The sequence below is a fragment of the Dipodomys spectabilis genome, unplaced genomic scaffold (genome assembly GCF_019054845.1).
Source record: "Dipodomys spectabilis isolate Male_0828 unplaced genomic scaffold, ASM1905484v1 ptg000098l, whole genome shotgun sequence".
Classification (NCBI taxonomy): domain Eukaryota; kingdom Metazoa; phylum Chordata; class Mammalia; order Rodentia; family Heteromyidae; genus Dipodomys; species Dipodomys spectabilis.
The window spans coordinates 22,326,805-22,343,654 of NW_024870775.1; positions in this window are offsets into that span (position 1 = coordinate 22,326,805).

Sequence of the window (16,850 nt, forward strand, 5' to 3'; positions counted from 1 at the left end):
TAAACACAGGATAACCTGACTATAAAATAAGGCATCATAAAGTCTCTAATTAGGAATACAGAGTAGACAATACGCAAGCCATAGCTCATTTGCTCTTAAAGTAGAAATTTGTTCTTGGTCTGCTTCTTTTTCACTCTCTCATTATTTCTCTAGTAAACCATATTCAAATTTGAAGACAGTGTCACAAGACCAATTGAAGAGTTTCTTCTATCAAGTTTTAAGCTTCCATGGGCTGGGAAGGTGGCTCAGTGGTAGAGCGCTTGCCTTGCATGCCTGAGGCCCTGGGTTCGATTCCTCAGAACCACATAAGCAAAAAGAAAAAAGCCGGAAGTGGCGCTGTGGCTCAAGTGGTAGAATGCTAGCCTTGAGCTGAAGAGCTGAGGGACACCGCCCAGGCCCAGAGTTCAGGCCCCACAACCGGACCCAAAAAAAAAAAAAGGAAAAAAAAGTTTTAAGCTCCCCAAAATCACGTAGTGTTAATTTAAACTTAAGCTAACTAGCTATTTTCTTCTTTGTTTACTTTTTTGCTTATGTATATATCACTTAACTGTTTATCAGAGAGTCCTAAATGATATCTGCTTTAATTTCATATAAGCAAAGTATCAACATTTATATTTTCATCATTTATATTTGTCTTAAATAAACTAATCTTGACATATAGACATATAGAGCTGGCTTCTACTGGGATATTAGAGGTGTGAAGGTTAGCATATAGAGCCTACTTTAGAGACTTGCTGTCACTTTCTGTGTCAGAGATACTACTCAGGAAAATGCTGTCCTCAAAACATCCATGGTCCTGATAGTGCCTCTTAAATATGAGAAAAGATTGGAGCAACTTGATAGAGTTGCCTCCCACTCTTCATTAGTATTAATATTCTTTCTTTTTTTTTCATTTTCTTTTTTGTGCTGTTTCTGGGGCTTGAACTTAGGGCCTAGGAATTGTCCCTGAGCTTCTTTGGTTCAAGGCTAGACCTCTACCAGTTGAACCACAGTGCCACTTCTGGCCTTTTCTGAGTGATCTGTTGAAAATAAAAAATAAAAATTGCACTTGGGCATAATTAATTGAACAGGACTCTCAACATTTACATAGTGAAGCCAAATGAGGATATTTTTAGGAGAGGATCACAAGGCCTCAATAGCTATGTGTATATGATCACACAAAATGATGCTTATCTAAATAAATTCCAAGAAATGTACACAAGAGGTTTTGTTTGTTTGTTTGTTTTTGACAGCCTGGGCGCTGTCCCTGAGCTCTTCATCTCAAGGCTAGACCTCTGGCACTTGAGCCACAGCACCACTTTTCTGTTTACGTAGTGCTGAGGAATTGAACCCAGGACCTCATTGCATGCAAGGCAAGCACTCTACCAATCAGCCACCTTCCCAGCCTTAAGATGATTATTTTTATCAGCATTAATGTGACTTTTCTATTAGGGCATACATAAGAATATTCTTTTTAAAATTTTAGCTTATAGTGAATGTGATGTACAGAGGGGTTATAGTTACATAAGTAATGAGTACATTTCTTGTCTAACATTGTTTCTCCCTCCTCATTTTTCTGTTTTCTTTTCCTCTGACTCCCTGTCCCCAAGTTGTAAAGTTCGTTTCCAACATAGTGTCTTGTGAGAATCTTTGTTGCATTGGTTTGTCCTTTGTCTATTGTACCATTTATAGTTTTTTTCCTTCCTTTTTGTTCCTGTTTATTGCTGTTTTTTATTTATGTGTCTTGTATTTAAGTTTATCTGATTTGGGGAGGGAAAGGGGAAGCATAGAATAGATGGACAAAGGATGATCTAATTCAGCATTATTACTCACTAGACAGTATGTTGGAAATAAACTCTACAGCTTGGGGGAGGGGGTGTTGAGAGGGGGAAATCTAGGAGAAAATGAGAGAGGAGGTGACACTGTTCAAACAGAAATGTACTCATTATCTGATATATAATGGTAACCCTTCTGTATATCACCTTTACAATTCATTGTAAGGTGATATGGAGAGAGAGAAAGAGGAGAGGAAGAAAGAGAGAGAGAGAAAGAGAGAGAGAGAGAGAGAGAGAGTCCCAAGAAGCCTTTTCTGCCCATGAGCCTCAAGATCTGAGCCTTCTGAGTAGCTAGGATTACAGATCTGAGCCACCGGGGCCCATTTAGTATTAACATTTCATATGCCACTTTTTTTAGGGGGTGGGTGGGATGGGAGGAACAACTACTGGGGCTTGAAATGAGAGCAACTTGTTGATAAACACACATTGCAGATGAGTCCTACTCCCATGGATTGGGTAACATTATCTACAAGGCCTTTTCTGAATATGCAGCCATCATGCAGATACCAAATATAAGAAATAAGGACCTAGTCAATTAGTTGAGAAAGATAGAATAGAAAGATTGTGTAGTAGGATGAAAGTTGCCAAATGCATCAACATACTAATCTTTGCAAGTTTTGAAAATGGCCTTATATAGCAGAAGAACCTTTTCAGATATGAATGAAATTATGATATTGAAACAAGGAGATGAGTTTGGATAATCCAGGTAGATTCTAATCAGGTATGTCCTTTTAAGAGAGAAGGTGTCAATATTACATTAGAGTGGCAACCATATTGTGATAGCAGTTATATGAGTTAAAAATATTCTGCTTTTTTTGAAGAAAAAGGAAGAGAACATGTGCCAAGTAATGTAGGAATGATACATTTAAATCTGAAAAACAGAGGAATCAAACTGTATTCTACAACCTGTAGAAAGCAATGTAGCCCAAAAATACCTTCCCTTTATCAACTGAGTTTTTAGTCTGAGATTTCAGACTTCTGTCCTTTAGAATTAGAAGGAAATAATTCCATGTTTCTTTAAAGTAGGATGTTTGTGAACAATTTGTTGTAACAGCCATCAGAAACTATACATAGGGAAAGATGTTAAATGTGGCAGTAATTATAAATTATCCTGAGACCACTCAACTGCATTGCTGGGAGGTATATCAGACGATTCAGAGTGGCACTTTATATTCGTTAGTAAGGACCTGTTTGATGTTCACTTTTGCTGACATTATATAATCTTATACTAAATTTACCTGCTCATTTAGCCTTATATTTAACTCACAACTACTTTAAATAATTTCTGTGCCTATATTCTGAGAGATTCATACTAAAAACATGAATTTGTCACTTTGTGTGTGTGTTTGCGCGTGCATGCGTGCATGTGCGTTCACACTCATGTATGGGTGTGTGTGCTTGTTCTGGGCCTTGAACTCAGCTGGGCCTTGAACTCAGCTGGGCCTTGAACTCAGCTGGGATACTGTCCTTACCGCTTTGTGCTCAAGACAAGGGCTCTACCACTTGAGCCACAGCTCCATTTCTTAATTTTTGCTGGCTTACAGGAGAAAAGAGTCTTGTGGACTTTACTATCCTCAGATCACAGACTCTTGAGTAGGTAGGATTTCAGGTGTTAGCCATCAGCTCAGATATTTTATCACAATGGTAATGTTATTATAAAAATCTGTCTTCACAAAGGCATCACCATATTTCAATTCCACAAGTGAAATATCTCAAGAGCGTCCTTGAATCCAAAAGAGCCTCACACCTAACAGGTAATCTCTGAGTCCATGATTCATCTTCTACCTTCAATGTCTCCACACTAAGGTCACCATTTTCAATGTTGCCATCCTCCTCCAACCCATACTTTCATCTACACTACAACGTTTATTTTCAGCTGTTCTTTCTGTGTCTCCATTACTACAGAACAAACGGGAAAAAACAGGCAAAACATTATTGTACTCCTTCATGTAATACAACAGTCACTCATTTCTGTTGGAGTAAAACACCAAATCTAGAAATTGAGGCAGAACCTGATCTATACAGCTTAAATTGCAAAATAAAGTAGACATGATCTCATTATCACTGAACCTGCCCTATAAAAGGACATAAAAACAAACATCATGTAACTTTGGGAACATATGGGGCTTTTTGCTATTCAAATACTTTTGTGAAAGCTTGTTTGGAAGTTCTAGCAGGGGAGCACAGCTACTCATACACCCTTGACCAAAGACTGGTCCTCCTCTATCGGGGATGGTCGTCTTCTTTGAACAAGTGCTCAGCTTCGGGAAGGACTTACCAGTGGTGAGGGAGGAATGGGACACCCACCTAGCCAGCCAAATCAGCCAAATCAACCCTGGTGATCAATGGAGGAAAAACAAAATGCTTAGATAGGGATACAGGTTGACCCCATTGTAACAATGAGATGTACAAGACACTACGCTGAAAAACGAACTTTATAATTTAGGCCGGGAGGGGGAGGTTGGGGGGAGTGTAGTTGTGGAGGTGGGAAGGAAGGGAGGGAATGGGAAAAACAAAGGAAGATTTGCATTGCTTTTATGGCTAGAGAGGTTGAGCATTTCTTCTTGTGTCTATTGGCCATTCTTATTTCCTTTTCTGAGAAGTTCCTCTTTAAGTCTTTAGCCCACTTATTTATCAGACAGTGTTTCTTTGAGGATTTGTTGTTAGGGGATTTAATTTTTTGAGTTCCAAGTATATTTTAGATATGAGACCCTGATCCGTTGTATGGCTAGTGAAGATCTTCTCCCAATCCTTGGGCTTTATATTGATCTTGCTAGTTATGTCCTTTGCCATGCGGAAGCTCTGCAGTTTCATGCAATCCCATTTGTCCAACCTTTCTTTGATATGCTGTGTTTCTGGGTCTCTATTAAGAAAATTTCTGGCCTGTGCCAAAGAGACCAAGGTTTTCTTTTATTCTGTCCTGTAATGTTTTCAGGGTGTCTTCTTTGACTCCAAGTTCTTTGATCCATTTGAAGTTGATTCTGGTGGAGGATCTAGCTTCAGGATCTAGCTTCAGTTTTCTACAGGTGATTAACCAATTTTGCCAGCACCATTTACTGAAGAGGCTGTCTTTCTTCCATTCTATTATTTTAGCTCCCTTATCAAAGATTAGATGGCTATAAGTTTGTGGGTTCATTTCTGGGCTTTCAATTCTATTCCATTGGTCCTCAGGTCTCTTCTTGTGCCAGTACCAAGCTGTTTGGATTACTATGGCTTTGTAGTAGAGTTTGAAATTTGGTATTGATATTCCTCCAGCATTGTTCTTTCTGGTAAGGATCATTTTTTGCTATTCAGGGTCTTTTATTGTTCCATATGAATTTTTGGATTGCCTCTTCTATTTTCTTGAAGAATGAGGTTGGAATTTTGATAGGTATCACATTGAGTTTGTAGATAGTCTTGGGAAGTATTGCTATTTTCACGAGGTTGATCCTCCAGGAGCATGGAAGAATTTTCCACTTTCTAAGGTCTGCTTTGATTTCCTATTTTGGGTTTTTAAAGTTTTCATTGTAGAAGTCCTTCACTTTAGTTAAGTTAATTCCTAGGTATTTTATTTTTTGTGGGGCTATTACAAAAGGACTTGCTTTCCTGATTTCAGCCACACTCTTCATGTTGTTGGCATGCAGAAAAGCCATTGATTTTTGAGGGTTAATTTTATACCCTGCTACTTTGCCAAAGTTTCAAATCAGCTCCACCACTTTGGGAGTGGAGTCTGTGGGATTCTTTAAATACAAGATCATGCAATCTGCAAAGAGGGAGAGTTTTACTTCATCCTCTTTATGTTTGCATCTTATCTTATTGCTGTAGCTAGGCATTCTAATATTAACTTGAAGAGAAATAGAGAGAGTGGACATCCTAGTCTCGTTCCTGAGTTTAGAGGAAATGGCTTTAGTTTTTCACCATTAAGTATAATGCTGGCTGTAGGTTTGCCGTATACAGCTTTTATTGTGTTGAGAAATGTTCCATGGATTCGTAATTTTTCCAGAGCCTTCTTCATAAATGGGCGTTGGATTTTTTCAAATGCTTTTTCTGTACCTATTGAAATAACCATGTGGTTCTTACCCTTGATCACGTTGATATGATAAGTTATATTAATTGATTTGCATATGTTGCACCAGCTTTGCATCCCTGAAATGAATCTTGTTTGACTGTGGTGTATGATTTTTTGAATGAATGTTGAAGTTGATTGGTCAAAATTTTGTTGAGAAGTTTTGCATCGATGTTCATCAAAGAGATGGGTCTATAGTTCTCTTTCTTTGATGAGTCCCTGCCTGGTTTTGGTATGAGGGTTATGAGGGCTAAATAGAAAGAGTTCGGTAGGGAACTTTCTCTTTCAATTTCATTGAAGAGTTGGAGAAGTCTTGGTGTGAGTTCTGCTTTGAAGGCCTTGTAGAATTCCATCCAGTCCGGGTCTTTTCTTAGATGGGAGATCTCTTATTGCTGTTTCTATTTCAACGCATGAAAAACCAACTGTTAAATTGGTTTAACTCATCTTGGCTTAGTTTGGACATGTCGATATTTGCTAGGAAATCTTCCATGTCTTCCAGATTCTCAAACTTATTAGCATAAAGGTTTGAGAAGGATACCTTTATAATGTTCTGAATCTTGTTTGTTTCTGTGGTGATGTTTCCATTCTCATCTCTGAGTTTGTTTATTTGGGTGGGTTCTCTTCTTTTTCTGATAAGATTTGCTAAGGGTCTGTCAATTACATTAATTTTTCAAAGACCCAACTCTGTTTTGTTAATTCTTTCTATGTTTTTTATTCTAATTCATATAATTCAGATTTAATTTTAATTAATTCTTTCTAGCTAATGGATTGGGGACTAGCTTGCTGCTCTTTTTCAAAGAAGTTCAGATGTCTCTTTAAATTGTTTGTTTCAGATTTCTCCAATTTGTTGATGTAGGAACTCAGAGCTATAAGCTTGCCTCTGAGTACTGCCTTTGCTGTGCCCCAGAGTAGCTGGTAATTTGTGTTCACTTTTATTGAATATCATAAAATTTGAATTCCCAAACAACATTGAGATTCCACCTCCCCCTAGTTAGATGGCTATAATCAAGAACTCTAATAACAACAAATGCTGGAAGGGATGTGGCCAGAAGGGAACCCTACTGCATTGTTGGTGGGAATGTAAACTTGTTCAACAACTTTAGAAAGCAGTATGGAGGTTCCTCAAAAGACTCCACATAGAGCTCCCCTATTACCTAGCAATCCTATTTTGGGGCATTTACACAAATGATCACAAACAAGACCATACTAAAGCTACCAGCACAACTATGTTTATTGCAACATTATTTACCATAGCTAAGATATGGAACCAACCCAGATGCCCCTCAGTAGATGATGAAAGGATCAAGAAAATGTTTTATATATATATATATATATATATATTCCACAATGGAATTTTATGCCTCTATCAAAAAGAATGACAACACTCCATTTGTTAGGAAATGGAAAGACTTGGGAAAATTATATTAAGTAATATCAGTCAGGTCCAAAGATACATGATTTCCCTTATTTGCAATAAGTAGTAGATGTCTAAGACAAATAGAAAAGGTCAAAAGCTATGTATATATGACCAGATAAGATGAAGTTAAGTGAAATGAACTCCAAGATATGGACAGAAGTGGTTTTTTTTCTTTTTTGCTATTTTTCTAACATATTTATAAGGTACCATGCCATTTTTTTGTTGCTTTGTATGTTCCTCCCCCAGGGTATAACCCCTCTTTTCACTGTATTTGATGTCAGTATAATTTGGGGAGGGGAAGGATAAAACAAAATGTTAACTAAGGATACAGGTTGACCCATTGTAGCAATGAGATGGACAAGACACTATATTGGAAAATGAACTTTACAATTTATGTGGGGGGTGTGATGTGGGGAAGTGGATTGGTGGAGGTGGAAGGGAAGGGATTGTATGGGAAAAACAAAGGAGGAGGTAACAATGTTTGAAAGGAAAGGTACTCATTCCCTTGTTCATATAACTGTAAACCCCCTGTATAATATTTTTATAAGAAACAATGTATTAAAAATACTTTTGTGAAATTTGAAAGAAAAAAAATGTGTCCTTGTTCTTTTGTTGGACTGTGACTGTTTAGCATCACACTCTATTGGAAATTTTTGGCACTTTCTTGATTGTGCAACGTTTCTATTTTCAGTTCTTTTTCTATTGTTTCACTCAACAACTAAAGCACATGCCTTACTATTAATGGCATATGGAGAAGAACAAATAATGGAACTTACTAAGCATATATGGTATGAAAATTATGATGTAAATAACATGAGAAAATAACTCCCTAATAGTGTTCAACACCACAAACATATGAATTCCAGATTATCTTTTTTGCATTACAAAGGTTATGAACCTTTGTTGACTGTAGAATTTCTCATGTATTATAGCATGTGCACAACATACCTAGCAACTAAAAACCAGTCTTCCTAATCAAAATTTATTAGTTATTAGAATCGATGTTTAATTAGATTGATGTTAGATTAGAATATTATGCTATTCTATTCTTGCAATGTTTGATCTCATGTTTGTTCATTGCTTCTCAATAAAATGAGATATTACAAACAGAAAATTCAGAAATATACCCAAGATAGAGTTATAGGCAAAACAGAAAAAAATGTATATTTCTCTCTTTCTCTCTCTCTCTCTCTCTTACACACACACACACATTAAGAAATCCTCTACTTTTTTGTATTGTAGTATGACATGCAGAGTTTTATCCCTGCTGAGGTCAATGGTGATTGTCAAACAGATTGGACTGAGATGGGTGATAGGAAACATTATTAAAGTACACTTCTGCGTGCATATGTGAGGGTGTTTCCAGAGAAGGCCAGAATATGGACAGCAACTGAAGAAAGACTGGCCCTGAATATGGGCAGCACATCTAGTAAATGCAGGCCTTGGTAGATGAAACTGGAAAAAGAGATAGTCCCCTAGCACAGGCTAGCTGTCTTGTCACTTTCTGGGTCACTGGGTTGTAAGGGCATCCTCTTCTTCCTGCTCCTGCACTGTCTAGATCAGAATACTTCACAGTCTTATGAACAACAAAGAATCGATATCATGGAGGAAATACTTTCTGCCATTCTTATTGTGGTGGTCAGAGATCTGCGTGCTATCAACTACATGTGAAAAGTGCTGGATTCTCAATGATTTTCTCTTACTGAAGGCATAGTGTGTTCTAAGCACTGAGTGTGACGAGTTTATATCACACTCCATAAAGCTCTATCTAGGAAGTTTCTCTCAGTGTTGTGGCAAAATATGTGAAATGTTTGGTGCCTTGACAGTAAATTGCTCATTTTTTAAAGGAATGTTTCTGTAAATATTGCCTAAATCACGCGTTTCTCCTAATTTCACAAGTTTACAGAGAGAATATGAGAGAGAGAGCAGTCAGGCTAAACCTCAAATGAATTGATAATGTTCAGTGGTTACGAATACAAAGAGATATTAATCTATTGAAAATACAGGAAGAAAAAAATCCCATTAAGATAAGACACCTAATTTGGTAAAGGCAGAAAGATACAGGGAAAAGTTACATTATCAGGTAGTTGCAAGTTTAAAAAAAAAAAGCATTCAAACAACTATTTTATTGTGTTTTTTTTCATCATTTTGGAAAGTGACAATAAATCAGACATCTAAGCTTTGGTTTGTTTTCATTTCTTGAAAATGTTTACATTCATTAAGAAATAGTAGAACTCTTAGAACAGGCTATGGAGAGTAATTGGTTTTTATTTATGATTTCATTTCACTGGCCATTTCAAAACCTCATTACAAAGTTCTGAGTATTAAAAATACCTTAAATATTGTTTAATCTAACTTTCATTCCACAGATATAAACATAGGTTCCAATTGTTTACAGGGTAAATTGTGCATTTAGAATGTGTTAGAAATGAGAGACTCGAAGTCCTATCTTCAGATTTAAGCACAAAGCTATTTTTACTTCCCTAACCATCTTCACTATTTGTACCCTAAGTAATGGATGGCATTTGTATTTACTAATCCTAAATCAATATACAACTATGAAGAATGAGTTTTGGCATTTTTATTTACTAATCCTAAATCAATATACAACTATGAAAAATGAGTTTTGAAACACCATGTTGAGTTCATTTCAAAATTTCTCATCTATTTTATTTCTAAAGATAACGTATAATGATAAAAAAGATAAGAAAAAAGTATATTAATTTTTTTCTTAATGAATGTGTGATTATTTAATATGCTGGACAATGATAAAAAGTCTTACTTGTTGCAAATCTCTAACAAATACATTGTTGAAGTTTGTAGATCCTTAACAAGAGTTTAAATTAATAAGTTAGTTTAATAACTGGTAGATGAAACATTTTTGTGGTTTTTTTTTTATTAAACTTGTGAAGTGAAGTCTATTTTAGTGGGTAAAAAATAAATGTGCACATTTGTGTTTATGCACTTATAATTCTGCATGGGAGTATGTACACATATGTGTTTGTTATGTGACAAATGCTTGCTTTCCTAAAACCAAACACCTTTAAATAATTTTGAAAAATACTTTTATTAAAATCCCTTTTAATTAATAAAAGATATAAATTGATTCCATAAAAGAGCCTGAGTCATAATATAAAAGCTCCAGTTTGACCCAAGCTGTAAATGATTTCCAAATCACTGAAAAGTATAGAGAGTGTCCTTATCATACTGAGCAATTACAAAGGAAAATCAATGGCTACTCTTATAAGAGAAAAAAATACTGCTAAGTATGCATGCTAAAATCAAACCAAAGAAAAACAAAATGAGCACCATCCCCCCAGATTAATTATAAGATGCTCTCTATTAGGCTGTCTAAATAACAAAATAAATATGTTCTTGTCATGCCATTCCATTAATAGGAGCTGTAAATTAGAAATTTTACCTTTCCCTTATTTTGATGAATTTATATTCTGCATGGATGAATCTGCATACTGTCATCCTTCATGCATTTGTATCCCTTTGACATTATTTTATTAAATATATATATATATATGAATGTTTCCCTCTTATTTAATTATAATGATTATTTTCTATGCCATACCACAGCATTTTCATACTTTTATTAAAGAAATTGCAACTTATAGCATTCTATTTTGTTAATGTTTAATGTCAATATAATCCTAGTCTCATTCCTGAGATTTATGTAAATATTGAACTTTAAATTGCTAAAGGATTTTGTGTATATAATTAAATTATCTGTCCTTTGATATGGAAACCATTCTGCCTTGTCTTTAACTAGGAGGGTGAACTCTAATCACAAGAACCTTTAGAGTAAATAATTGGCTATGGCAGAAGGTATTTAAATGATGAGTGGGGTTTGTGCTCCTTGTTTGTCTAGAAGATGTAGGGGACATGTGAGAGATAATATAGGAAGCATTAACATGCTGTGAGTTCCTTCATGAACAGCCTTGAGTAAGGAGGACTTCAGTCCTACAGCCCTAAGAAATATCATTTTACCAACAACCTGAATGAGTTTGAAAGTGAATTCAGAAAACAACCTCAACAGGAAAATACTTTGACTTTGATGCAAAGGAGAGAAATCAAAAAAATCACATAATCTAGGCTTCTATTCAAGTGAACTGCAAAATACTAAATCTGTGTTGCTTTAAGTCAGTAAATTTATAATTTATATTTACACATGTTTTAAAAAACATGTCTAGTCAAGTACAGTGGTACAAGTCTATAATCACATTTACTAAAGGAGCAGAAATAGAAAAATCATGGTTTGAGGCCAGGCTGGACTACAATTAGCAGGAGATCCATTCTAGAAAACAAAACTTGAAGCAAAATGACTGGAGGTTATGCTCACATGATAGAATTCCAGCTTGGCAAGTGAAAAGCTCTGTGGTTCAATCCTCAGTATCACAAAATGAAGAAAGAATTACATGAACCAACTTAATCTAAGTACATATACTTCTTAATGGTCACAGATAATTTCTTACTCGTGATCACAGCCTTTGCAGTTCCTTGCCTATAGCGCATGATCAATAAAGTTAATTGATTGAATATTGAATCATCTTACACCCGTGGTTGGGTTTTATCTTGATTTACTTATATATTGTTTTCAAGAATAATATATGATGGTTTAAAATAAGGCTATGTTAAAAGAAAAAGTCCAAGGACAAAGGTAAATGAAACCATAAAAATTGAATGTAAAGAACAACATATCATTAACTTGGTGTATCAAGTTATGTTATGTGCCCCCCAAAAAAATCTACATAAGTTTAATACCAAATTATTCATCAGGAAAAACAAAAAAGAAAACATAATTCTCATCACCCCCAAATATAGATTTATCCATTTCATTAAATACATATTATTGTACTATATATATGTATATGTATATGTGTTGTACTGTTGAACACATAATGAATGTGTAGGAGATGGATCACATGAATTACTGTTTCTTCTATCAGTCCTCAGTCATTACCACATATATTGTTTAAAAGTTTATAGGCACATATAAAAAGAACCAGAGTGGTATGGTTTAGCCTTGCAACACTTAGTTTATTAATTAAGTAACAGATTATACTTTGAAAATGCTTCAGCAGATTAACATGCATACTTTGCCACTCTTTATGACAAATTCTCTGGGAAGGGGAGACAATTGGTTGTTTGCTCAAATAATAGACTGTCCTCACTTTAAAAAATGATAGGCATTTTCTCAGTATAAGGTTCCTTATGGGTGACAAAAACCAATACACAACTATGTGATTATTACTTGAACCACAGATCTACTTGGACCACAGAGAGGGGAGAAACAAGAAATTCACCATTGAAAATATACAAGATCACCCTAATTATACACAAGCTGTATGGCCTACCTCACTTACTTATTTCATTCACTTCCTGCTCAAAACTCATGTCTGAGTGTGTCCTGGTGGCTCACACTTGTCAGCCTTGATACTCAGGAAGCTGAAGTCTAAGGATTGTGGTTAAAAGGCAATCTGGTCAGGAAATTACGTGAGACTATTATCTCCAATTAATCCCCAGAAAACTGGAAGTGGTGCTGTGGCTCAAAGTGGTAGAGCACAAAATACCTCAGGGATAGGGCCCCGTCCTGGAGTTGAAGCTTCACATCTGATGGGGGTAAAATCATATCTGGAATCCCAACTCTAATGAGTTTACTAAATTCAAATAATAGACATAGTATTCACTCATATACCAAGTCTGCAGTAAGAAAATAAGTACAGAAATGATGGACCTGTTTTATATAGCATCTTTCTGAAGTTTTAATGATTAAGCTGTCTTAAATTTACTGAAATTTTCCATTGTGTTTTTGTTAATGAAGCCTGTCCTCCATTAACATAGAATATTATAGTGATGACCACCTTTTAGACAGTCTTATTTTTTGACTGATAGGCCTTTAATAAATTAGAAGTCCCACAGTCTACAGGACAAGTTAAAAAAAAGTTTTTTTTCCTCCCTAAATTTTTACTTCATGGTACTATCCTAAGACAATTTTCATATATTTATATATACATATATATTTGATAAATACACATACAAATAAATTCCAAGGGATGGGAAACTTGTTTTCTCTGTTTTAAATACCTGTCAGTATAACTTTATGTAAGAGACACAGACTTATACTTCTATTTTTCAATTAGAAATGTTATAAAGGTGATGTACAGAGGGGTTAAAATTTTGTAAATCTTTTCTCTTTGGGCAACCACTTCCTTTGGTGCTTTTTGGTTTCCCTTCCTATCCCTGTCTACAAGTTGTATAGTTTATTTTCTATGTAGTATCTAGTGAGTGCCGCTCCTGCATTTGTTCATTTCTGTACCCTTACTTACCTTCCAAACTAACAAGAAACAATACAAGAAACTTAAAAATATCAGAAATATACCAAAAAAGCAAAAGAACACCATCTTCACCAACAACAGAAGGAAAACAAACAAACAAACAACAACAGCAACATGTTTCCACTCCTAGAATTTACTTTGATAATTATTATTTTAAATGTTCAAAGGCACAGAAGCATTGTGCCTTTGGGTTGCTCCCAAAAGAGTATTCTTCTTTGGTTTCATGTATGTGAGTACCTAGAGGCCTATATAATTTATCATGTCCAGTATAATTTAGATCTAGCTTCTGCCTAGGAGAGAAAACCTGTACCACTTGTCTCTCTGAATTTGGCTTATGTTACTTACCATGATTTGTTCTAGGTCCATCCATTTCCCTGCAAATGAAATAAGATCATTCTTTCTAATAGTTGTGTGTAAAAGTCCATTATGTGTGAGTACCACTTTTTTGATCCACTTATCTATTGTAGGGTATCTGGGCTGTTCCTCAATTTACTATGGATAGTACAGAAATGAACATGGATATACAAATGTCTTTATATTGTCGTGGCTTGTGATAGCCTCAGTCAATGCCCTTTGATGTTCAGGCTATGTCATAGGGAAGATCTATGTTTAGTTTTGTGGGTAACCTCTGGACCACTTTCCAGAGTGAATGTACTATTTTACATTTCTACCAACTGTGCAATACAGATCCTTTTTCATATATTCCCACAAGGATTAGTTATTAAAGTTCATGATGTGGTCCAGTCTTATTGGGATGAGATGGAATCTCAGAGTTGTATTGATTTCCATTTCCTTTATGACCAGGGATGTTAAACATTTCCTCATATGTTTCTTTGCCACTTTGGATATATTGGTAGTGAAGATCTTCTAATAGTCTGATGGATATCTTTCTTTTTTATTTTTAATAAGATTTTATTGTGAAAATACTTTCCAGAGGGGTTACAGTTATAGGAGCAAGGTAATGAGTACATTTCTTATCAAGCATTGTTGTCTCCGCCTTTGTTTTTCCCATACCATCCCTTCCTTTCCACCTCCACAACTCTCCTCACCCCATGACTAAAGTTCATTTTTCAACATAGTGTCTTGTACGTCTCATTGTTACAAGGGGTCAACCTGTATCATTATTTAAACGTTTTTTTCCCTTCCCCTCCCCAAATTATACCGACATCAAATACAATGAAAACAGAGGTTATACCATGGGGGAGGAACATACAAAGAAACCAAAAAACAAAAAAAAAAAAAACCCACATCGTACCTTATAAATACATTAGAAACAATATCAAGGAAGAAAAAGAAAAAAACAAAACAAAACAAAAGTTAAAAACAAAACACTTGTGTACCTATCCTGGGGTTCATTTCACTTAACTTCATCTTATCTGGTCATATGTACATAGCTTTTGACCTTTTCCACTTGTCTCAGACATATACTAGTTATTGCTAATAAGAGAAACCATGGGACCTATGTTTCTTTGGGCCTGGCTGAGAACAGTCAAAGAGAAATACAGGAATTGTTGGATGTCTTTTTACTTGGGTAAGTATGTCCTTTACTTTGCAGAAACGTTTTAGATGTATGTAATCCCATCTGTCAAATCTCTTTCCTATCTGTTCTGTTCCTGGGATTCTTTTCAAAAAGTTTCTGCCTATGCTTATAAGTTCAAGCATTTCTCCTTCTCCCTCTCATAATTTCAAAAAATGCTGCTGATGTTGAGGTGTTTGAACTACTTTGAGTTGATATTAGTGCATGGTGGCAAACAGGGATCTTTTTCTTTACTTTTAATCAGCACTTGAAAGAAAGCATTTTATACCAATAAGGAAAGTAGTTTCCAGAGTAAGCAATGGGAATAATAGTGCTTAAAGTTTGAGGACAGTCAGCTCTAAAAAGTCATTTGTTCACTTCAGTTTCTCAAAAACTACACAAGCTGCTGATGTACACTCCAACTTAAGTGCATGTATCAGTCAGTCAATATCAATCAATAAATTCAATTTATTTACTATTGGCTGTGCTCTGTGGGAGAACCACAACTTGCTCAGCTGCAGATCTCTCAGAGCTATATGAAAGTGACAAAGATAGGAAAATCATGTGGTAAGTATCAGCTTGAACGTTTATTTCTGATTATGTGGACTTCACTTTAAAAAGTTTGAAACAATTCAAACATGGGAATATGATGTTTCCAAGGCACCCGTAAGCTCTCATGGTGTAATTGTATTTCTGCAAGCATAATTCCAAGTTATCAGAACTGAAGAATACATGAATGAATGAATGAATGAATCCAATGATTCAGAATATCAGGTTGAAAAGACTGCTCGCATGAGTAACAAAATAAATGCAAATAAACGAAAATGGAAATGCAAGGTTTGGTTTTAGTGTTGGAGTTCCAGCACTGAAAAGAGAAAAAAATAAAATGAAAAGTATTATGTGATTCATCGTTACTAAGTTGAACAACAATTTTTTTCCTTTTTCTTGCAATACTTCTTAATAGGTTTTTGCCCTTCATGGCAAATAACTGCATGGGCCCTAAAATAGAAATCTCCTGAAAAGTTAAGGTTAATAATTGACTGCCTGCAGGTTCCAGTAGGAATATATTGTGAAACATTCATTACTCAAGGAGGGTGTCTATTTGCCAAATTAGAGTTCCATTGGTTCCAATTACAGTACAGGTATAATGCTCATCATATGCATACAGTTTCCAATAATGATCAAGGAATATGTTAGAATTCAGTTCAAAAAGAATTTTTTATAGTCTGGAATTAGAAATGATCCTTTGCTTTCTACTGATTTGCTTCCACTCATTTTATACTTTAAATTGCCATAATGTTTAGGTAATATTATTTATCTTCTGCTATCACATAAATAACATTTGGTGATATGGACAAAATCCAAAGGGAAAAACACTTCCAAGGAATGTTATATTTCTTTGCAAACAAAGCAAATAATGAAAAAAAAACCTAAAACTGATAATTCAGTTCTATCCAAAACTCATTTCACATCTAACATATACATTAGTGATATATTATTTTTACTGAAAGACATTCTCTATCCCTGCATCATTTAATTTTAGCCACACATTAGACATTTGTGTCTATCTGAGTATTTATAATATAGGACAGAATTTTCTTGTATAAAAATAAATACTTTATTTAGCTTGCTTGCTACCCTAGCAAGTTTCTAATTGCTTACTTATCTGGATACTACAGGTTAAATGAAATATACATTATTAAAAGTTAAATTA